The sequence below is a fragment of the Rhododendron vialii genome, chromosome 10a (assembly GCF_030253575.1).
Source record: "Rhododendron vialii isolate Sample 1 chromosome 10a, ASM3025357v1".
NCBI lineage: Eukaryota > Viridiplantae > Streptophyta > Magnoliopsida > Ericales > Ericaceae > Rhododendron > Rhododendron vialii.
This window is the reverse complement of record NC_080566.1, coordinates 19019721-19044624: the sequence shown is the minus strand read 5'-3', so window position 1 is coordinate 19044624 and position 24904 is coordinate 19019721. Positions and strand designations below refer to the sequence as shown.

Here is a 24904-nt window from a genome sequence, read left to right as displayed (position 1 = left end):
GTGATCTTCCTTCATAAATTTAACCCCAACACTTGTACCATTTTCTCGTTTCATTTAAAGACCTAACCTAGAGTCCTAAACTAGTGCAAGAATAAACCTAAACTAGTGTGTGTGTGTGTGTGTAGCCGAGAGATAAAGGGAGGGGAAGAGAGTTAGAGTTGTAGATTTTGTTTTCCTAAAAGTCTTATACCTTAAGATTTATTATTGCACAACTCTATTAAAAACCCTAGATGTTAGCTCTTTAAACCCTAAGTTGTCATTAAATTTTTAGGAGGATTTTCATTATATAGTTGTACTTCAAATCCCTTGAATTAGGAAAGATTTAATAACAAAGAGAAAGAGAGATAGTAGAGCTGAGAGAGAGATGGAGAGGGGTGAGTTGTAAGATTGTGCTAGCTCATGCAAATCTTGTACCTATTGATTTACTTACAAAAATCATAAAAACCCAAGCTCTAAACCTAAAAACTCTAAGATTTGCTATAGATTTTGGTAGATTTTCCATTTAAGTTTTGTACTATGAGATCCCTTGAATTAGAGAGGGCCGATTGAGAGAGGGAGCTCCTTGCCTATAAATACAAGGCTTTCTTCCGTCAATCCTCACACCTCACTTCATTCTTCACTTGTTTGTTCTAATTGTTTGAGTTTAGAGAGAGCAAAAGGAGAGGGGAAGAATTCGGCAAAGGAGGGAAAAAGAAGAAAGGCTTGAGAGTTTATTTTATAAATAGCTAGTGATGCTTCATTGCTTTTGATGGTGGATATTGGTGGGTCAGTGGTGTATTTAGTTCAAAGGAGGAAAAGTTTTAAGGGATCGATCATGATGATGTAATCCGTAGGTGTAACGGCTGAACACATTTTGAGGTAATCCAAGAAGTATACAATATGCTTTCCCCTTCTGGAATCATTTCTTCATTCTTATCTTGTACTCCTATTGATTATCTAATGATATTTGATCAATTCTATTGAAAGTTGTTGAAAAGTGGAATAATTGTTGATGGCTTATCTACTTATTTGGTCCTTACAAAATAGGTTCGGTTTCAATTTCGTCCTCATAAAATTTTTGGTTTCAATTTTACCCTTCTAGTTTTTAACCGATTTCAATGTTACCCTTTCCGTCAAACTTAACGGAAAATGCCTAAGGGGCTAACGGATTAGGTGATGTGGATTGTGGATTATGGGACCTTCAAAGTCTCAAACCCACCGAATGAAAACCTAAAACTAAAAACCCTTCTTTTCTTTTACACGTCCCCACCTGTAACACTAAAAACCCTAAAACCTAAATCCCCAAAATCATTCCCCCCCAAACCCACCGAAGAACACCTCCGCATGATTCTACACTGGATTATATGGTCGATCGGTGTTAAAAAAAATTGGGAGTAATTTTAAATTACTATGGCTTTTTCCCATTTTTTTTAGAGAGGAATGAATTCGATTACTTATCTTTGAAATTTATTTCATTGACGAGGTGCAATGATAGTTAGGAGATTTTTAGATTTTCCTTGTGACCATAAAGCCTAGTTTTCCAATAAAAGTTGGAGGTTTTTTTTTCCCCTTATTCAAATATTTTCCACACTTGAGAATTTTGCGTTAAAATTTTGTGGAATGTTAAATTGTTTTCAACTAGAGGAATCAAAAAAGTAAAAAAGAGGGTAAAAGTCGTAAAAAAGCCTTACTTTTTTTTTTTGGGGGGGGGGGCGGGGGGGTGGAGGAACTAGGCCCAATTTTCACTTTTTCCGGTTACGTTTGGTTGCCTAGAAAAATTGTTAGGTTAACGAAAATTTGATAACTTTTCGTCCCTAAATTAATTAGCCCTGCTTCACACACTCAATTTGTATGTTTCTATTTGGTTTGTTTGTGTCTTGTTCAAATGGAAGTATACCTAACATTTCTCTAAACCAGTTCGAATACTTTGGGATGATTACTCATTAGATCAAAATTCGAATACATAAATTTCCTATATGCGCGTAGGTTTTGCGGACAGTTTGTTAAATAGACAAGTTCAAGCATAATGAAATTCATAGCTTCAGTTGGTACATGTAGAAAGAAAAAAAGAACTAGAGAATAAAAAAAGACAGAGGTGTATATTGCGGGGAAAAAAATCAATTTTGATAAATCCGAGGTTTTTAGTATGAGGTAGAAGATACAGAGGTGCATTTAGGGGGAGAAGAGATCTGGGGCAGAAAAGATTGGGAAATGTTATTCGCATTTAGGGTTTTTAGTTTTGCATGTGGGGAAAGATGTGTAAAAGAAGAAGGAAAAAAAAAGGGTTTTTAGAGCATATCCACAGTGGACTAATCAAAATTGGATAATTAAAAATTGCCACATCACCTTTTGATTATCCATTTAAGGGGTTGCTAAGGTTAGCAATGTAGATATCCACAGTGGCATAATCTAACATTGAATAATCACCACATCACCTTTTCAACCTATAAAAATATAAAACATTTTTTTTTAAATAGTTTTCAAACTAAGAAAAGCATGTTATTAGAAATAGAAAATAGTTTTTTGAAAACTTTTATTTTGAAAAACACTTTTCCAAAAAAGTTTTTGAAAAAAAGACAGTTTTTTTTTTTTAAATAACAGTTTTTGAAAAATTTGAAAAACGGTTTAACTGTTTTTGTAAAAAAAAAAAAACTTCTTTTCAAAAGATTTTTCTTAGAAACATTGTTGAGAGAGAGATAGAGAGAGAGAAGGTTTTGGTTATTGGCAAAAAGTTGCTAGTTTTGATTATCCAAAGGCCAAAATTTGATGAGTTGCTAACCCTTGTTTGGATGTGGGTTTGGAAAAAAATTTCCAAACCCAAATCCACTCATTACCTATATTTCCAATCATTACTTTCTTTTCACTCTCCACTCATTATCCCTATATCCAATCATTAATCTCATTTCTCTCTCTATCTCTCTCTTCATTACCAAAAAACCAAACCCAAAAATGTTTCAAACCCACAACCGAACAAGGCATAAGAGGTTGTTAAGTTTAGTTATGTCACTGTGAGCACTTTTTTTAGGGAACATTGCTAATGATTTTGGTTATTCCACTACGGATGCTCTTAGTCTTGAGGTTTTTATTCGGTGGGTTTGAGACTTTGAGGGTCCCATAATCCACATCACCTAATCCGTTAGCCCCTTAGACATTTTCTGTCCAAGTTTGACGGGAAGGGTAGCATTGAAATTGGTTAGAAACTAGAAGGGTAAATTGAAACAAAAAATTTTGTGAGGACGAAATTGAAATCGAGCATATTTTGTAAGGACCAAATAAGTAGATAAGCCATTGTTGATTGATTATGATATTATTGGCCAAGTGCTATAGAACGGTTTAGAACAGGGATCGAGTGACCTTACCAATAGCTTGTCCATAACTGGATAACCAAGGTAGGCTAGGAGAGGAATGTATTGGGGAGGGTCACTGATCATGTACTGAGCTGAACGTGGTATGAGGTCCTGTGTCATTGTTGGCTTCACCTTGGTGGTCGATAATCGTTTTATTGATTCCACTTGAATATGAGCACTGTTATACTGTTGTATCGTATACTTCCCAGATAATTTATTTTTGCAGGCGTGGAGACGGATTAGTGGAAATTGAATCGAAGCATTTAAGGAATATTTGGAGATGTCTGGGAAGAGTTAACATTTTGGAGTATCTAGAGGATTATTTAGTTGGCGACTTTTATTTATTTTGGTGATGTAATTTGTTTGTGGAGAGATTAGGGGCCTGGAAATGTATAAATACAGTGTATTTTTTGATTAATGCTTCTGAAATTCCTAGAAAAATTGGGGCGTTACGTTACTCCTACTTTCTCTCACCTTATCATGCAATCGAATCCGTGTCTGAATTCGGTTTTGGAGACAAGCAAACTCATAGAGTCCAGCCTCATGTAGACTAGAATAAATTTTACTAAGCCTAAAAACACCCAAAAACGATGCATGAACAAAGAGGATTCGAGAGATATGACGCATGAAATAGAGAATCAAGAAAGTTGTCACGTCTTTGCTAAAAGAGACTCGCCACATATTTGCTAAAAATGCAACACCAAGAAATAGAGAATCTAGAAAGTAAATCTAGCTAAAAATGCAAAGAAAAGTCTGAGAAGCTCATAATGCTACAACGCATTGGTGTGTACTCGGCCATTAAAACTTGACGATACATCACACTAAAATCGGAATTGTACAGTACACAAACATTGACTTCTGCACAATATTAGATATAATAACTAGCACCTTATGGATTCAAAACTCTATATCAAGTGAAATTTCCTCCGCAGCTAATTTGCTCTAAGGGAATTAGAGTTTAAAACATATGTAATAGCCCATATGGTAAGTTCAAAACTGGAATACGTGTGAGATGAACGTAAAGGTTGGACATAATACTCACGTAAATGATTAGTAGTTCTGAAGAATATGCTTCTCTCAAAAAGAATCAAAATAACTTCAAACTACCTTAGCCATATCACTCGTCCTAAAATCGTGAAACTTATTCAAACAATAGTTCTGCTCCATGAAGAACTACTGTTTTAGTTATTGCTATGATCCCTATTATACTGTCTGCGGTTCTTGAAACACTAATATTATGATATATCAGGAAAAATTGCAAAATGATAGCATACTGGCAGCAAGAAAAAGAAAAAAACATAACTCCCCTAAATCCATTGTGTAATAGTGCACATTCATTTTCCAAGAACATGGGAGCTTCCATGCATTGCTTTGCCAATGAGTGAAGGCACAGCCGAACACATGCATCATAAGCAATCACAGCAGGTGCACGGAATTTGATTTAGAAAACATATAAGAAAGTTGTCAAAAGAAAAAATAACCAAGATCTAGGAAGTCATGAACACAAAACAATTTACAATCAACAAGAAATACCTGGCATAAAAGTTAGGGAGGCAAGCTAGGACAAAACCAGAAGGTGCAGCACTCCTATAATACAAACAAAATGCCTAAGTCCAACCTTTATCAAATAAATTCAGTTATAAAAGCATGAAACAACTCAAAGCATGGGTCTTGCTTTTTGTTATATTCCAGAAACTAACTCTTAAAACCGTGCACAAGAATAACAAAATATGGTAGCAACTGAAAAGAAAAACCAGCGAAAAACCAGCACAATATTTTACAAGCCTCAGGAGGTCACACTTCTTTAGTCCAGTACTATCCTGTGGTTCAACCTAGGGCCTGATTTCTCCAACTGAACCACAAAAAGGAGATGCACTAGGAATTTCATCATTAGTAGCATGTGAAACCTCCAAATTTGTTGGATACTTTCTTTTCCCTTCTTTTTTTCTTTTTCTTTTTTTATGTATTTATTTTTATTTTTCTTTTTTCTTTTTTTTGGGGGGGGTTGCAATTGTGTGTTAATGGAGGAACTAAATCTGTAATTGTCCAATAGAAGCAGGTTATGTACTAATATACGAAAGCCCAAGAGAAAGGAAAGAACAATCATGTGTGACCTTTTAACTTCAACAGAAGAAGAGTCCGAAAACCAAGAGATATATATACCTTGGAAACACTTTTGTGAAGAGAATGTACCCAACAACCTCGAAGGATAATGCAAGCCATTCATCCAATCACAGCACAAACACATAATACAGCAAGGGAACAATTAAAGGAATCTCAAAACAAGATCCAAAAAACCATTCGACTAGCTACTAAAGACAAGGCTAGTGCATCAACAAAGACAACAAAAGAAAAAGAGTAGAATTCAGAACAAAACCACCAGCACAACTCAACTAATATTGCCAATTTCTAACTATAAAGATAGATCTCAGAAGCCAAGAAATGAAGAAAACACCAAGTTAATTCATAAAAGAGTAGCGGTGGCGGCATACGAGTGCAAAAAATTAGGAAAGTTTTACGAGTGAAAAGAAAGAAGTTATTGCACAATGTACCAGTTTATCAAACTATCCTTACAAGATTCTTAAACGCAAATCCTGATGACCCATGTGACATCTCATAACACAATTTCAATGCATTTGCAACTTCCACAACTTTTCACGACATTGTCTTTTAACGTTCTAAAGTGCTGCTCAATTGCCCTAATATCACCGTAGATACATATAGTGCTTCTTCTGTTAAAAAATAAGTACTCTCTCTCTCTCTCTCTCTCTCTCTCTCTCTCTCTCTCAACGTTGTTCTGAAGTGCTGCTCAATTGCCCTACTCTCTCTCAACGTTGTTCTGAAGTGCTGCTCAATTGCCCTACTTTTCTATAAGCATCTACAACTCTGACATTGTCTCATGTGTGCTACATTTTTTAAACTATTGTTGTCCTTCAACAAGTGTAGCAAACATTTTCATAAAGCACCATCTTAAAGCTCTCCAACGTTAACAGGACGTCAACTTAGTTGACTTGATATCACCATAGATACATATCGTGCTTCTTCTGTTAAAAAATAAGTACTCTCTCTCTCTCTCTCTCTCTCTCTCTCTCTCTCTCTCTCTCTCTCTCTCTCTCTCTCTCTCTCTCTCTCTCTCTCTCCAAACAACATGTAGAGTAACAAGACTATAAATTTTATAATCCAAAAAATGTAATCTTTACCATTCTTACACCTACTATCTCTCACCTTATCATGCAGTCGAATCCGTGTCTGAATTGAGTTTTGAAGACAAGCAAACTCGTAGAGTCCAGCCTCATGTAAACTAGAATAAATTTGACTAAGCCTAAAAACACCCAAAAACAACGCATGAACAAAGAGGATTCTCGAGAGATGACGCATGAAATAGAGAATCAAGAAAGTTATCACATATTTGCTAAAAGAGAGTTGCCACATATTTTCTAAAAATGCAACACCAAGAAATAGAGAATCGGGAAAGTAAATCTAGCTAAAAATGCAAAGAAAAGTCTGAGAATCTCATAATGCTACAACGCATTGGTGTGTACTCAACCATTAAAACCTGACAAAACGTCACACTAATTTTATTGGCATGTTGAGTCCTTGCAAATTTCAAAGCTTACCCTATGGAGTCATGTTTTGATGTTGGAAAATTTGAGCAAAGTATTGAGCAGTTCCGCTATTTACAGTCATGCTTCTTTCTCACAGCCCAAAAACTGGCTGTCCAATTTTGTTAGATGCAGGACATGAAGAAAAAGGTTTGGCAAATTGCTATATGATGTTTGGATCAAAGAATTGTTGAGGCAAAAAAGGGAAAAGAAAATTCAAATGGCAATTTCTTTAAATGAGGAATCAAGCATATGATTCTTTTCCTTAGGAATCAAGCACTGGAAATTTTTAAGGTCTTGCAAACCTTTTTTTTCTTTTCCTATGGGCTGGTCAAAAGCGTCCATTCAGAGATTTCTGTCGGGTGTAAGCTACTACAAACCTGATCAGAAACAAAGAACCTCATTTACTCCTAAGTCATAATTAAACAGAGGCTGATAAAAAAAAAAGTCCAAATTAACAGAGTACGTCATGTTTCAGGGTTTAATACAAACAGTTTCTAGGAGAACATCCTGGCAAAACCACACACAAAAGTATAGCTCATCCACGTTTTTTAGGAGTTCAGATCACCCAAAACCTACAAAAGTAATCAAAACACAAAACATAAAGAGTAATTAACTCTATAACTGTGAGAAGCATTCCCTTACTTATTGCCGGAGCTCCAACAAGCAAACACGACTCAACAGTCCTACATGAACGAAATAAGAAATAGGAAAAGAATCAAGAATCACTAAAACAGTCCCCGCAAGACTATCAAATATCACAAGGCAAAAAAATTTACAATCCTTATTATGGTCTACCATTTACACACAAAAGCTAGAAAAAACATATCACCAATAAAACTATAACAAACAAATATCACCAAAAACTACCTATCGAACTTGAAAAATCTCAAAACTCATACCAACTAATCATGATAAGAGAATAGCTGTAAGAGAGCGACATCTACATCAATTGGTACACAAAACAAAAAACACTACCTTCTGGATGCCGTCTTGAATATGAAAGTGAGATCTCACAATAACTGTAAAAAAGCAACAGAAAACAGCCAAATCATGGTTAGCGGCTCTGTGAGCATATCTTGGCAAGATATTTGGATAAACACTACCCAAAAAGGCATATAGATTTGTAAATTTCACCTTCCATTCTTCAGAGAGGGTTCTGAATGAGGCCGTCGATAGTCCGAGACGAGTGAGAGAGACTATTGTACAAAAGAAAAACGATGAAAGAAGAAAGGAGGGAAAAAATTGCATAGTAGAAAAATAATAGGAGTAGGTATACTCCGTAAAATCCAAAACCCCAAAAGTATATTAGGGATTGAATACAAACCAGCAAAATCTTGTTGATCGGTTAGGGTTTTGATGAAGATCAGTTAGGGTTTGAATAATCAAGAGACGAGGACGTATCAGTCACGTAGCCGCGGCCATGGTCTACGGAGAGAGGCAGTGGAAGTCGGCGGCAAAGAGGGAAGGCAGAGAAGATGAGAGCAATTGCCATTTTAGGCTGAACAGTAAAACCCTCTCTAGCTGCGTGTGAGAGACGAGAGAGAGGAAAAATTGGAACAAAAAAAACTTGGTTCTTTCCAATCCCTACGTGGCCATATGTGGTTCACAAGAAAAAATCTGTGGTTCACTCATGGCAAAGAAGAGGGCTGCCAATTGAAGGGCTAAAATTGAAAAAATCGGGAAAATTTTGGCAAGCCATTCAATTGGCTTCAACATTTTTAGTCTTTAAACTATGTGAATCACACGTGCTAGCACGCGAAGTCTTGTGCCTGTCATGTTATAATAGGTTTTTATTTAGAGTGGAGTAATTTGTATGAGAGATAGGACTAAAAAGCCTGAAAGTTGATCACATAGGGATGGAAATTATAGAGAGCAAAAGATTAAATAAGCTGAAAGTTTCAAAGTCGGTTTCGGCAGTTGTAGTTTAGAGTACAGAGTAGAGTTTTTGCTGCAAATCATACAAGACAACTGCAATAAAAATAGGACCAGAAAGAGGCAAAAAGTGCTGAAACTAGTTTCGAGGTTCTTTTACTTGCATGTCTGGAAATAAAGAATAATAAAAAGCATGGGTCGCACCATTATCAAAATATTGTTTACACATTGCCAAAATGTTTTGGCCCGTCAAAATTGAGATAGCCTAAAAGTCTTCATGGTAAGCTAAGGGCATCTCTGGTGATAGAGTTAAAGAGGTATATTTGCTCAGAAGTTAACTGAGTTAACAAACAAAATAAATTTGCATCTAGTGGTAGAGTTAGTTGGTACATTGCTAATTGGGCAAATCAGGCAGTCGTTCACTTGCAGGTGTTCTAACTGTAGCTAAACCTTAAACGCACAAGGGAGAAGAGAGAGAAGTGCAGCCTTCTCTGCCAAAGGCTGGCATTGACAGCAAATGAGGAGAGACAAGAGAGAGAGAGAGGGATGTGGAAGAGAGAGATAGAGAGGGTAGAGAGAGAATATTATTTTTATATTCTTTAACTCACCCTATCACACATCTTAACTACACCGCTAGAACACACTTTCATTTTCTGAATTTATGCACTCTTAACAAACAAAAATAGGGACACACCTTATACACTTTATGTGATATAACACAAAAATTTTAACACCACCACTAGAGATGCTCTAAAACAAAGAGAAACTAACTATTTTAATCCAAACCCAGCAATATAACCGAATGAATAAAAAATATTAAATTACACTACCAATACGAGTCAAATTGTCAGATAGTCTCTCAAAACCAACAATGTCGGCAAAGGTAAAGATGACCCCAAAGCTTGGAAGAAGTAAAATGGAAGCTAGTTACGTTTCTCAGCAAGAAAGTTCAACTATCTACCTACCCTACTCATAACAATAAGAAGAAAGAAAAACAATACCTAAAGCAAATACTGTGACACACAATTGAGAAAAGGGACAAATCAGCCAACCTGACCTTCTGAATAGGTGGACACCATATTGGTCTTATTGAAATGCTCATGACGGTCACTGATTGAGTCAATATCTTTCTCATCACGGAACCTCCTTCTCCAGCTGAATGACTTGCGCTTCTCATCACTCTCCAAAAAAAACCTATTAAGAGGGTGAATGAAACAAAGGAAAGAAAGAAGGAAACCAAACCTCATCAACAATAACACAAACAACCGATCTAGCCATTGTCTCAGTTTTACACCACCTAAAAGCAATTTGCAGAAACTGAATCAAACCAAAGCCTTGGAACATATCCACGAGTATCACAAAAGATTGAAGTCAAAATTGGGTTGAAATTGAAGTGAAATGGACGAAACAGACAAATACCCAAATGAAATTAAACTTAAACTAAGATATACTGTGCATCTTATGAATGCGGTTCACAACATGTAAATCTTCAGCAGCACTTCGAAAATCTTCAACTGTGTAACATCTCACGTATCCAGATGGCAGTGCACCAGTGCAGTGCCGTGAGAGGCGGCGGCCAGCGATCCGACCACCGTCAAGACCCAGTCGAACCAATCAGAGCACGCATGTGTGTGTCGTCATCGTCTTCATTGAGGTCTTCTTTGCCATAGACGGTGTGGTCTTCTTCAGACATCCGTTTGCAGATAGGGGAGAGAGAGAGAGGAGATGGTGTGAATTGTGGTGATCTGATCTACCTCACGTACTACTGAGAGAGAGAGAGAGAGAGAGAGAGCAAAAGCAATTTTCCACCGAACCGCCGGAAATTGGGCTAAGGTGCAAAGGGGGCCTACTATTTTACCAAAAATCCCTCCGACCCAGCAGCACTAAAGGACAAAATAGTGTGCAAAAAAGAGGACACAGAGAGAAAACCTCAAAAATCCGAAAACCCGTTAAAGTAATTTGTAAATAACCTAAATAGTGGTTGCAGCCCCCCACTATAAAGCGTGAAACTACCAAAACGCCCAAAACCGAAGAAGTGTGAATTCGGCGTTCTAGTGTGCAAAGCCAGGGGCATTTTCATCCAATCGTGGCAAAATGTAAGCCACCTTTTGAGACTACGTTCCTTTCTAGGCGCTTGTGGATAAGCATTCAACGGGCTTAGTAAGCCAAGAATCAAAGCAAAAATGAGTTAACTACAGGAACCAACTTTTCATCAATCAATCAAGATCCACATTAGGCCTATTTCATTGTCTAATAATGCCATAATAACAAGAACATCCATAGATTAAAAACCATGCAAACCCAAAAACCAACTGTAAAATAGTCAGGATAACTAATATACCTTCGGAATAAGTTTTCAGAAAACAGTTTTTGAAAACGCAAATACCCATCATTTCCATAGTGTATTTACTTTTAGAGGACAAAAGGGCTTTGAGAATTTGGAAACTAAACTCAGCATACTCTAGGAATGGCTTCTTTTTGAATATCCTTAAAATAAGGTTCAGAATCTATCATCCGAATGAGTTTTTATAATATTCCGAAAAACTCATGTAAAGAAGCAATCAAACAGAGGTAACAAAATCCAAGGTGTTTGAACTACTCCGAAAAGGTACATCAAAACTAAAATCCTTACACTACTCTACGTTGTGGTCATAAACCTGGTGGTATTCATAGAATTATCTAGGGTCAGGAATAGTCCTGCAGTCCTACCCATACCTATCTAAGCACATCTGGATTGATCCTACATTCCTACTATGGAGGAGTGAAAGTTTCTATAGGTGGTGTAGTAGCAATGGGAGGAGCAACCCCAACCGGCGGGAATAAGAAAGTTTTGCATTTTCTTTGTAGGTTAGGAGAAATTGCAAAATGATAGCATACTAGCCGCAAGAAAAAGAAAAAGAAGAAATTGAACTCCCTGAAATGTGTATCGCAATAGTGCACATTCGTTTCCCAAGAACATGGGAGCTTCCATTCATTGCTTTGCCCAAGCGTGAAGGCACAGCCGAACACATGCATCATAAGCAATCACAGCATTCCACAGCCATTGTGCACTGAATTTGATTAAGAAAGCATATAAGAAAGTTATGTACCAGTCGAATGGAAGAAGCAAATCTGTAATAGTCGAACAGAAGCAAGTTATGTACTAATATACGAAAGCCCAAGAGAAAGGAAAGAACGATCGTGTGTGACCTTTAATCTTCAACAGAAGAAGAGTCCGAAAAACTTTAGCACAAAATCTAAATTTGTTGAAAATATTTCATTCCAAAACGATACAAAAAGTGTTAATTTCCGATCAGCCCAAATCGAATTTACTTTGTATGGACGCATACTTCTTCATGATAGCCATTTGCTTGGTCATTAGGCATGGATATCATACAATTAACAAAGACAAGGAAAGAGAAGTAATTACCTGTGGACACTTTCCAAAAACCTTGTGAAGTATCCTAAGAGTCTAGTATGTACCCCGAGAGATTGACATCTATCAGATAAACATCTCCCCACATAGGATCCCTTCGCAAGTATAGGAAGTAAATTTCCTTTCCCGACCATCTTATACATTTCATAAGATAGTCAATGAGTTATTGATTCAAGGAATTAATGCATTTTTAGATGGTATTTTAAAAAACTTAAAGTAGAAAACCTGTTATTTGAATTCTGCATATATAGTCAACAAACTATCATGCCTTACTTCAATGGCCAATTGTATCACAACAGATTTTTATCATGGATCAGTGCGCTTATAAATCTATCATGCCTTATGTCACGTCCTAAGAGTTTTTCAGCTTTTTAATCACAGTTTTATTTTCCTACGATCCCTATTATATTCTTGAAGCACTAATATTTTGAGATATCAGGAGAAATTGCAAAATGATAGCCTACCAGCAGCAAGAAAAAGAAAAAAAATGAACTCCCCGAAATGCGTTGCGCAACAGTGCACATTTGTTTCCAAGAACATTGGAGCTTCCATTCATTGCTTTGCCTACACATGAAGACACAGCCGAACACATGCATCATAAGCTATCACAGCATTCCACGGCCCTTGTGCACTGAATTTGATTAAGAAAGCATATAAGAAAGTTGTCAAAAAAAATAACTAAATAACTAAGAACTAGGAAGTTGTGAACACAAAAATATCTACAATCAGTAAGAAATACTTGGCATGAAAGGTAGGGAGGCGAGCTGGACAAAACCAGAGTGTCACACCCTCGATTTTCAACATAAATATTAAAGGTTTTCCATAAATAAAAATCCTCACAATAATACAAATATTACCCAAAAGCCATTTCTATTTCCCTTGTTCGCAAATCATTTCCAAACTCCAAAGCATTTCCAAATTTACATCCTTAGCCCAACGACCTAAATCCACTAAATCACGTTAAAAGAAAGTTAAGAGTTTACAGGAATCCTTCATTTAAAAATAATAATAATAATAATATTGCCAAAGGTTAGGTCTGTCTCCAATCATCCCCCGCCCATACCCCCAATGATTGGGGACTAGATGAGTTCTGTTATGTTGTTGTTATTGTAATAATAATAATAATAAGATTACTATTTCTTCATCCAGAGATAAAGTTTATAAGAGATGCAAAATTAACTCTCTGAAGTCGCTTTTAAAATGTAGGATCACATGCAAGCACAGCAACCCATGTCACAGCCTGTGATTTGTACCTGAAAAATGATAGATTGAGCTACACTACCCCAGTAGAAAAATCTATGCTAACTTTATGTATATACGAGAAGTCAAGTGCGAAAAGAAGGAGATCACGACAATAGACAACAGCAATTAGAGCCAAATATGAATGCACTACACATTCAAGACTTCTAAGAACTCAAGGAATTTCTAGCATTAACCCTCTTTTTCTCGTGTCACGTCTCATCGTTTAACACATCCCTACAATTAGATTTCGTTTATAGCCTAACATGCGAATGCCTATACCGGTCTTCCTCAACATGTAACACTACGGTAGGTCATCTATGCCTCTTTGGCAAATACTCTACCAAATGAAAAATCGAACGACAAATAATAATAAGAATAGCGTAGTTAAAATCCCACACAAAACCCATTACCGCAAGTCACCATACACTACAATGATATCCCAAATTCTTCGTTCAATACAACCAACATCGCCCTTAGAGTCACCACGGCTTTCCCCAGGTCTTTTCCCTAAGTCGAACCGGAAGAGAGTCACCGTGGCTTTACCCAGGTCTATTCTCAAATCCGCAGAGTAGTTGGGTCACCACGGCTTTACCCGGGTCTATTCCCTTTTTCACAGCATAACAGGGTCACCACGGCTTTACCTGGGTCTATTCCCGCATTCACAAGGCACTTGGGTCACCACGGCTTTACCTGGGTCTGTTCCCATAATCACAATTACTCACGATGTAAACTTGTCGATACGACTTCATAACAGGGTCTAATATACTGCAATCATTAAGGGGCAACACCCACATACCAACGAGTATAACAATCATGCCCATCTTGCATTTTCCACGATCGTCATCATTTCACAGTTATTGTTCATGTGTCTTCGTACCACATTTCAACCAACACTCATCATAAATTCATAACTCAACCTTTGTGCAGTATTTAAGGTCTATCAAACTCATTCTTAAGTTGTGGCAACTAACCACCCTCCACTTCTATAGTCCTAACTTTTTGTATACTTAACTTGTCAACGTAATTTCAGTGGCAATTAAAAGATGACTTCAAAACCTCGAAATCGATATATCGTACGCTCGAATTGGAGATCGGATGAGGAAGTTAAGGCCATTCGAAGTTGGGCAAAAACCAAGAAAATGACAGCAACAGCAGAAAACAAGGCAGCTGACACAGCTTCACTCATATGATCATAACTTTCTGTGTACTTAGAGTTTTAAGGTGATTCCGGTGGCCCTAGATAGCTGACTTCAAGATCTCGAATTCTAATATAATTTGCGTGTTTTCGATATCGGACGAGGAAGTTATGACTGTTCGAAGTTGGGAAAAAAAATAACCTCAGAAAAACGGGCAGCAGCAAAAAAACGGGACACCAAGAGAATTTTGCGGATTTCAAAGGAATTGAACAACAAATCTCAATACAATGATCAATAGCAAGTCTCAAACATTATATCAACTCATAAACACATAAAAGTAGTTAGATTTCCCTACCTCAAGTATCAAAGCCGAACTCATGAGATCAAACAAAGCCCTAGCCTCCAAAACTTCAAAATCAGCCGGTTCCGCCTTCCCCGAGCTTGACCCACGAAATTAAGGCTCAATAATGCGTATAGAAGGTAAAATGGAGATGGGTTTGTGTAGGTTTCATGTTGTTTTGATGGGTTTTTGGTTGAGAGCAAAAGAGTGGGAGAGAGAGCCGAAGAGAGGGTTTCGGAGGAGAGTGGAGAGAATGAGGTGTGTGTCCTGGGTTGAGATATAAGAATGTGGAAAATTATCCCCTACACACACATCCGCCCATACACTCATGCATCTTACATTAACACCCTTCCACTAATCATGCTATCATATTAACCCCAAAACAAATAATTACGACGCATATCACATTTGATCCATATTCTAACATTTTTATGAAACGCCGGTATTATATAATTTATTTTTTAACGGGTCTCTACACAGAGGGTCCCGCAACTTCTATACCAGTGGCACTCCTGTAATACTTCTATACCAGTGGCACTCCTGTAATACAAATACAATACCTAAGTCCAACATTTAACAAATAAATTACACTTTAAAAGCATGAAACAACTTGAAGCATGGGTATAGCTTATTGGTATGTTCCAGATTCTAAAAACCGTGCACAAGAATAACCAAATATGCCAACAACTGAAAAGAAAAACCAGCACAACATTTAACAAACCTCGTGAGCCCGGTCACACTTCTTCAGTCCCGCACTATCTTGTGGTTCAACCTAAGGCATTATTTCTCCAGCAAAACCACAAAAAGGAGGTGCACTAAGAATTTCATCATTAGTAGCGTGTGAAACCTGCAAATTTGTTAGATACTTCTTGTTAAAGCATCCAACTAGTTTTCAAGGTGATAATTAACTAATGTAGGACAAACTCCAACACTCCCCCGCACGTGCGACTTCCGACTCACGCGTGGAGGTAAATGAACGATCCATAACACATGGATTCCAACAAACAAAGGTGCACTAAAGGCATAAGCAAAGGGCCACAAATTCTCCGAAACCCTAGCTCTGAGTGTTCTAAAAGGCGGTCGCCTAGGCCGATTAGTCCCCGCCTAGGAGCTAGGCGGTGGTCCGACACCTGGATTAGACAGCCAACTAGTCAGGTGCCGAGCCCCCGCCTAGACGCTAGGCGGCCGACTAGTCGGCGCCTAGGTGGTAGGTGCCCCTTTTCCGCCCGACCAGTGCCTAGCGATTTTTCAAACATTGTCTCATAACATGTTAAAGCATCCAACTCAACACCAATTGGCAATGAGTGAAGAGGCCACCTAGGTTCATATACTAGTTTTCAAAGTGATAATTAACCGATGTAGGACAAACTCCCACCCCAGTTAATAGGAAAATGTAAAATACATGCTGCTTCTGAGGCTTATTTTGTCAATCAATAGGACACTTGGAGCATATAAGTATCATTCTGGACATTTTGGTTGAAAATAAGCAAAATCCTTAGTGTTGAGCACCAAAGGAAAAAAAGAAACCAAAAAGGAGAGGTTGGTTGTCATGTAGAACATTGCCCCACTCTAAGGTACAGAGAAATAAGATAGTAAAGTTGAACATCAGATGAAACTGATGTGTGCACACCTATACACACCCAACTTAGTGCCCATGCTATGCAGCATATTCTTAGAGGTGACAAGAGAAATGTGCATGATGTTGGCCCTTTTTTGGAGGACTGTATGTGATCAGGGAGAGTAGATACTATTCTTAGTCATCTTGGGAAAACACATTTTGAAGAACTTGCCTTTTTTTCCAAACAGGGGCATTACATCCACACAGACCTCTTTTCATTCCACTCTAAAATACTTTGGCTGTCTCCATTTTAGGCATCGAAAAGCATTAGTTTAAGTTGAGATAGACCAAAAACCTAACCCGCACGTCATTCTAATAAATTTCTGCCTAAGTGGAAAGGCGTGGGCGAAGAGGTCACTGAACCAGTTGAACTATAAAAAAAAATAGCTAGTTAAGAAGGCTAGATATAAACAGAAAGGTTTTTGTTAACGACAGATACTGCATATCGAGCGACATCATTCTCCCTTAACCTTTAAAAAAAATATACTACTACCATTTTCAGTCTCAGGAGAACTTAACAATACAAAAAGAACAAACTGAAAGGTAACCGTGATCTACATTAAATTACACGTTAAAGCAATGCTAACAAGTACAAAAATTTTGAGACACCTTCATTCATTGGTTAGAGACTTATTTTCAGGCAAAAGTAAAGATTTCAAAACTTAGATATAATGATGTTACCGGAGGCAGGAAGAACCTGGAATGTGGACATTCCGGGGTAGGGTCAAAACAGAAACTCTGCAAAAAAAACTTCAACAAATCCAGGGAAATTTTGGGGAATTGCGAATCACCCACATGGAGTTGTCTATCACATTACAACTTTTGAAATATGCAAGCACCCGCAATGAGCTGAGTATGGAGATGATTGAGCTCCTCTCCTCCATTAAATGTGCCTATATTCTATACTCAAGTTCGACTCATGAGTAATGACAGTGGCATGGTTTGCTCTAAGTGAGCCAAACTCGAGAAGACTCCTTTACTAATCATTAACATAGATTTAACAAAATCCAGCACCGGAAAATGAAAGATCCATATGCATACCTTCAGGGATGACAATGTGGCAAGAGTAGAAATCTCAAGTTCATGGCTCATGACAATCTCTTCAACAGCATCTGTTCGGTAGAGTGCAAAAGCAGCTCACCTGAAAATAGAATAGTATTTTGCCACTATAATGACGACATAGTAGAATAGATGTTACAACATTTCAACTCAAATCATAACTAAAGCAATACATTTCATGAAATGGCTTATCAGTATCCTACCCATTCTCACCCTGTCACGACTCTAACTGAATCCAAGCAGAAAAAAAACCCGTCATATGAATTTGCTTAAATTTGGGGGCTGTTAAATCTAAGGGGAATGGAGCTAAATGATATTATCAGCAATCATTTACTAGTCTGCAAAAATCCTTACAGACTATAGTAAAACTAATAGCACAGCACCTTGGTCAGGTTAAGGAACAAATTTATACTATGTCATGTCTGCTGTTCTCCAACTATTATTTTTGAAGCTGCTTAAAATAGCAGTAAACATAAAATATCATGTTTCAAGTCACCCAGAATTTCATACCCTAACAAAATACTCTGGCATGAAATTACAATTTCCATTATTTACACCATCTAAAACTTGTCAAATGGAAGCAGTTTCATGCTATAGCAATACCTATATAAGACTTCAAAGGCAAACTATATTTAGAGGCTTCAACAGAATAACTCATCAAGAAAAATGTGTTTTCGAAACAAAAGGTAACAAAGCTGTATCATTCAAACTTCTACCTTTCATGGCTTTCCTTTGCAAGCATCAATGACCTGAGTGACCTTAGTCATTTCACCACAGACTCAACCATATCCATCTCACTCTCTACCCTATCATTCGCCCAGCACTGCATACAAATGCAACGAGTTAGCAGGAATAACTATTGATGTTACCAAAACATCAGACAGCTTATTAACACCAAAAATTGCAGACAACCAACATACACATCGGAACCATCATCCAATCAGTCATTTGTTCTAGGTACAAGCAAGAAGGTAGATGCAAAGTAACTTGTTGGCTGACAATTACTGTACACTTTCAAAACCTTACAACAGCTCAATCAGATACATAGCGAAAACAGTCCTGTTTATGAATAATTCGAGTCTAAGAACAAACTAGAGCTACAAATATGCTGAACCAAGATTTTTTTTTTTTTTTTTTTTAACGGCGAACAAATGCGCTAAACCAGGAAATTTGACAACATTTGCCTCGTTTAAGATAACTGCAAGTAGAAGTCAAGAGCTGCTCAGTAAGTTCTCTTCCATAAGAAAGTACATAAAAATATTAAATATAAAGAATAGTCTAAGTACCTGACAACCAACCAACCTAAAATTATAACACAAAATTTATCTTCTATGTCAACATAAATACCTGCTTTGCAGACTTTGCATCGAAGGTAGTACGCAATGAGATAGCCAAAGATCAGCATTACTGGAGAGAATAAAGGCATACCTAGTTCGGGAACTCTAACCTCCAACTAGGCCCAAAGGCAGCGCAACAAGTGCACTACCTCGGCCGGCTTGGCCTGTGATCCGTCCATGTGTCACCTCACAATTGATGAGGCTACAAAATGGCGATGCCACGTGGGGAGCAGAGTGGTGGTATCTACATAGGGTAACCAACAAAAATTCTGGTTGAAAAAAAAAACCTTCAGGTAAGGAATGATGAGATGGGCTGGTCCAACACAGCTTAATATGTCCAATATGCCATGATACCCCACAACCCAATCTATGAACAACCTAAAAGATAGACTCCACAAAAGCAACGTAGGAAAGAACTACATAGGCAAATATTGAAGTATATTTTTACGTGACGTAACATGATCGAATAGTAACAATAGTTAGCATTCCTACCACCCACACAGTCTGTGAAATGAAACTCAAGAATAAGCATTTGTACCCATGTCAATATAGATAAAATTCTTGACAACTTATTTAACTGATGACTTTATATGTCATAGCGCAAGATGATCAAGCATTCAACATCGTGTTCCACCAAACCTCGTGTTCTATCAAACAAAAAAGTAAACAAACTTCTGACATACCTAAGGTCACTGGTACCCACAGAAAGATAATTTGTGTATCACCACTAATAATACACCAATATGAAAAAAAATCTCACCTCTACTACTGATGGGTACTCGCATAGCATGATTGAATCTTTCCGTGTACAAATTACAACCCCAAGATGAAGGAAGGCGCTGCCACAATTCCGCAGTAACATAAGGCATAAATGGATGAAGCAATCGTAGCCCAATATCTAGACACACCCACAAAGGTGTATTGCGCAGAACTCCTCACAGATGCAAATTTTGGATCGTCACTAGCAAAGTAAGGCTTGACTGCTTCAATAAACACATCACACAACTGGAATTGCCACCATGAATAAACTGCGCTTGCGGCATCAGAAAACTCATATGAATCTTGGGATGACAACGTTTTGGATACGGCCTTGTTCAATACGGAGAGAATCCAGCAGCAGCTAAACGGCATAAGTGCATAACATCTGGAACTATATTTGTTGGAGGGGTATAATCATCTCCAAGTTTACTCAGGGCAAATCGCACCACATTCCACAGCTTATTACACCATTGTCGATAGACAACCACCCTTTGGATGTCCAGATTTATTTTATCAGACTAGGACAAAAGGAGACAAAAGTCACTAGATTGACCAAAAATAAGCAGAGGAAAATCTGGAGGAAAAAAAAAGGTATTGACAAAGCAATGCACCTGAGCTGTGTAAGAGACAAGGGCAAAACGCAGAGCATCAGCACCACATTCAGGAATACCATTAGGGAAGTCCTTTCTTTGTCCTTCTTCTGCAACTTCCAATTCTGTTGGATCCAAATTGCCCTCTTCCAGTCTCTTTTGAAGACCTTCAAGGGTTATTCCATTTATGACTTCAAGAGAATCAACAACATTTCCCAAAGACTTAGACATCTTACGTCCATGTGCATCACAAATCACGGGGTGCAAATAAACCTGTAGACAGTTAAAAGTGAATCTGTGAATCCACTTCATCTTTTTGTGAAAATAAAAATTGGTGGAGTGTATATCTAACAACTCTAAGCCAATATGGGGTGAAAACCATTTCCCCCCATGTTCGTCTGGAAGTTTGGTTAAGAAAACTGTTCCTTGCTTCTTTTTGAAGCTTTTCCAAGATCTAGTTTTGAAATTACTTTTCCACTTTTTCAATAAAACTATAACTCAAGAATAACATTTACTGGATGTTATTCCTAGCTTCTGGGATAAAAGATATTCATGCCCACCCTCTCCAAAACAATAGAAGGGGTTCATATTCGTCACCTAGCTACTACCATGGAAGAAACTTGAGGATGATTCGAGCCAGTGATAAGAAATTACAAGCAAAAGCAAACATCAGAAGAGCATAAGGCAGGCAATGGGTTGACACCTAATAGCATCTGATGGCATATCTAAACTGGCTCAACAGCCACTACATGAAATGACAAAATCCACTCACCTTCCTGAAAGGAACATCACCTCCCAGCTTAAATCCTAACATCACCATACGAGCAACCCAGAAAAAGAGAATGTCATGCCCAGTTTCAAGCATGGATGTGGGATAAAATGCCTTCAAATCATCTGTATCATCTGGCCAACCTAACACAGTCAATGGAAAAAGACCAGAAGAAAACCAGGTGTCCAGAACATCAGGATCTTGAGCAAGCTGAAATTCCTTCATTTCCTTGCAAGAAAATATTCCACTGGCCTCGGTCCGAGCCTCTTCCTCAGTTCTAGCAACCACCCAATGGTCGTTGTATGCACCAAGGTCTTTCAGTTCATCACCCCTTCAGTGTCACATACCATGCAGGAATACGATGCCCCCACCATAGCAGTCTTGAGACACACCAATCACGAATATTTTCAAGCCATCTGCGATTGTTTGGAAGGTATAATTCAGTTCATAATAACATTGCATGAAGAAATCACATCTACGTTACAGTTCAGGATTATAAGGATCCCGCAAAGGCTTGAAATGGATTTTTCTGTGAAACAGATGGATAAGGCCACAGCTAAAAATCACTTCCCATATTTAAAGACTTCCCGACGGAAGCTACTGAATTGCGGTGAACAAGTGCAGATGTGGATAACAGAGCAAAGCTTCCTACTCGGAGGAGGAGAATGGTTCATGATATTGGTTATTCATGGTTCCGCATAATGGCATGAAACTCTTTGTGGCGTGAAACGACATGTTAAATGTAAAATCACATTTGAGAGTACCTTTTCCATTCAGCAGAATATTGTCTCGGAATGATCTCCATTTTCTTATTTTCTTCATCAAAGACTGCGTCAGCTGTCAAGGGCTTGTTTGGCCATACTGTTGCGGCTTACATACCACTGAGACTTTATGAGGGGCTCCACCACGTCATTGGTTCTTGAACAAATGCCAAGGCCCATCTCATTATTTTTGGCACCTCTGTAGAGTCCCTATATAAAGGAAGAAGAAAAGTCCATAAATTTGCAGAATTTATTTGTCCCATAACATTTTTTAAGCAAACTAAAATTAGATTTAAAAGGTGCCAAGGGGCACTACCCATGGACACACGACCATGACAAGCAAAAACCACAATGTCAACAATAAAGGTAATTAAAGAAAATTCCCATCAACTCCTTATTAGGAGAAAGGTTAACCTGAAACCACCATTAGTGATGTCAACAAAATCTCATCCAAAACATTGCTACAAGTTGACCTTTTTGTCCCTTTATACTTTATTGTCTTTTTGTTGAGTTTTTAGCAGGCAAAAAATTGTCCTAGTTTAGGTTAAGAAAGAAAAAGCTTTTCCATTTCATAACTACCAGTAGTAGACCAATCCAATCTATACAGCAAAAGTACCTTTGCTAGTTTGTCTAGTGTATACTATTATCATGCAAACTACCTCTAAAAGGAAAAATTACATCAAATAGATTCCATATCAACTAACTTCAATTTTTCACTTAATAGTTCCAAGAATTCCAAGAAGATCGTTCAATATATGTTCGAAAGAACAGAAGCTTAACATGTACCACACGCAGTGTAAAAGGCGGCTGCCTAGGCCGATTAGTCCCCACCTAGGTGCTAGGCGGTGATCTGACGCCTAGATTAGACAGCCGACTAGTCAGCCGCCTAGGGGCTAGGCGCCCCTTTCCCGCCCGACTAGCGCCTAGCGATTTTTAGAACATTGACCACACGTGCTCAGGCATGAATGAAGCTAAACAGCCTATTAATGCTTATTTGTTAGCCACAAACAACATCAAAAATTCAGAGCTACTCAATGTAGGAAAAAACTAACAAGTTGGAGCAGTATTTTCAGCAATATCCAAATTCTGCATACAAAAACAACTTCACACTCACTATAGATCACCGCTGTAGAAAACAAATAAAAAGAGGACTTAAAATGAGAACAGACAGCGAAGGAACACTTGATGCATACCCCTCTGAGACATACGCTCTCGCACGGGCCCCAGCTCCATTGTTACTCCCACTTGCGTGCTCGAAACTCAGAGCTTGCAGCAGAATCAGAGGATTCATCCTCCAATTGGATACCTATTGGCTCCCCTCTTCATTCTCTCAGCCACGTTCCCATTCCCATTCCCTTTCCCTATCGTTTCCCTAGATGAAGTAACGTCATCCAAATACACAGACCCACTGGCGTAACTGTAATATCTCTGCGCAGCTGCATTGTTAGCGGGAACTCTATCATCTTGGGGGGAAGAATCGACCGAATATCTCCTCCCGTAAACCTCATCCTCCGACTCAGTGGTCATATCATTTTTGGGCACGGACAGACTGTCATTAATATCATCACTGGGTAGGGTTTTAAAAACCGGAATAAATTTTGGACAATTATTGCAATCAGAATTTCAGGAAATTTCTTGAAACAAACATATGAAAACCCACACAAACATGCATGAACACACGCACAATTTTGAATGATTGATGAGCATGTAAACCCTGAATTTCAATGTGGTTAAGAAAATTCTTATCTACAATCATGTGAACACACAAAAAACGCACACATTGAAAACATATTGAGTGAGTAAAATAAGAAAACCTCTCTGACCCATCGAAGGGCACTGTTGTGGAGACCTTCAGTGAACATCTTCCAGAGGAAATTTAATCACCCGCAAACCGTAAAATAACACCAAACTTGCATCAGAGATCGTACGGCACCTTCTACTCTACCCAAAACCACGCAGAAACACCAAGCAAAGCAATTTTCCTTTTTTCTTTAAACCAATGCAGGCAATGTAGTAGGGAAACTAAATGCGAAACAACAGAATGCTTGAGAGAGAGAGAGAGAGAGAGAGAGAGAGAGAGAGTTTGTGTGTGTGAGTGTGCGCGTGTGTGTTTTTTCTCTTGAATCTGATCTAGAAAGAGAGTACAGAGAGAGATCTGATTAAACTGTGGAAGAACGTGAGAGATAATTAGAATGTGAGAGAAGAAATAGGAAACCCAGAGAGAGAGAGAGAGAGAATGTGTGCACCGGCTGAGCCAGGTTGAGATCAAACGAAAATACTACAGGTTTCTGAAACCTGGACATGAGATCGTTCTGACAACAACCACCGACGACGACGAGTCGCAGTTGCTCCGGAACTCCTCTGGCCAAACCGGCGGTTTGAACCGGTGTTGTTGCTGAGCCGCCCTCATCGACCGCGCCGGAACCGAGGGCCTGGGCCCCGCTGGACGACTACACGGTGCGCCGGAGCGGGCGGAGTCAAAGGCGCCGAGCCACACGCGGGTCTTCTTGCCCCCACAGCCGCTTCCGGGCGCCCCTGAGTGTGTGCGTGGGCGCGTGTGTTTTTCCTCGAATCTGATCTAGAAAGAGAGAGTACAGAGAAAGAATTGTGGAAGAATGTGAGAGATGAGTAGGTTCGGGGAATACACGCTGGGGCATCATAGAAAAATTGGATTTCACAAGGAGGAAGAAATAGGAAACCTAGAAACCCCTTTTTTTTCCTCCCGCTCTAGTTCAAAAACGAACGCTCCTACAGGCACAGCAGGTTTACAGCAGTCGCGCACAGATCACTTTTGCACCTGTCTCGGATCCCAAAAAGATGATCGGATAAATTTTACAATAAAGTTTGATGATTCGTAAACACCCTTCCCAATATCGGATTGAAATGATTTTTTACAGCGGACCCTAAACGAAATATTTTGAATAAAATGAGCGACTCCGATCATTTTTGCGAGACCCGAGACGGGCACAAAAACGATCTTTGCGAGACTACTGTACACCACCTGCTGTACCTGTAGCTTTACTGTTCAAAAACTAGGAAGAGTGTTCCCGAACAAGCTCGCTTCAAAAATTCTAC

General features: G+C 38.4%; 1 long non-coding RNA gene and 1 pseudogene across 1 annotated transcript; both read right to left on the bottom strand.

The window, feature by feature from the left end:
- Window positions 1-1038: 1038 nt before the first annotated feature.
- Window positions 1039-12986, bottom strand: LOC131304289 (uncharacterized). The gene is made up of 6 exons (XR_009192347.1): window positions 12958-12986; window positions 9861-12849; window positions 8066-8127; window positions 7907-7950; window positions 6552-7614; window positions 1039-4913 (listed from the first exon to the last, which is right to left on the bottom strand). It is a non-coding gene; the product is annotated as an uncharacterized LOC131304289 (long non-coding RNA).
- A 4198-nt stretch (window positions 12987-17184) lies between these two features.
- On the bottom strand, window positions 17185-24463 carry LOC131304285 (valine--tRNA ligase, mitochondrial 1-like; annotated as a pseudogene).
- Window positions 24464-24904: the final 441 nt, after the last annotated feature.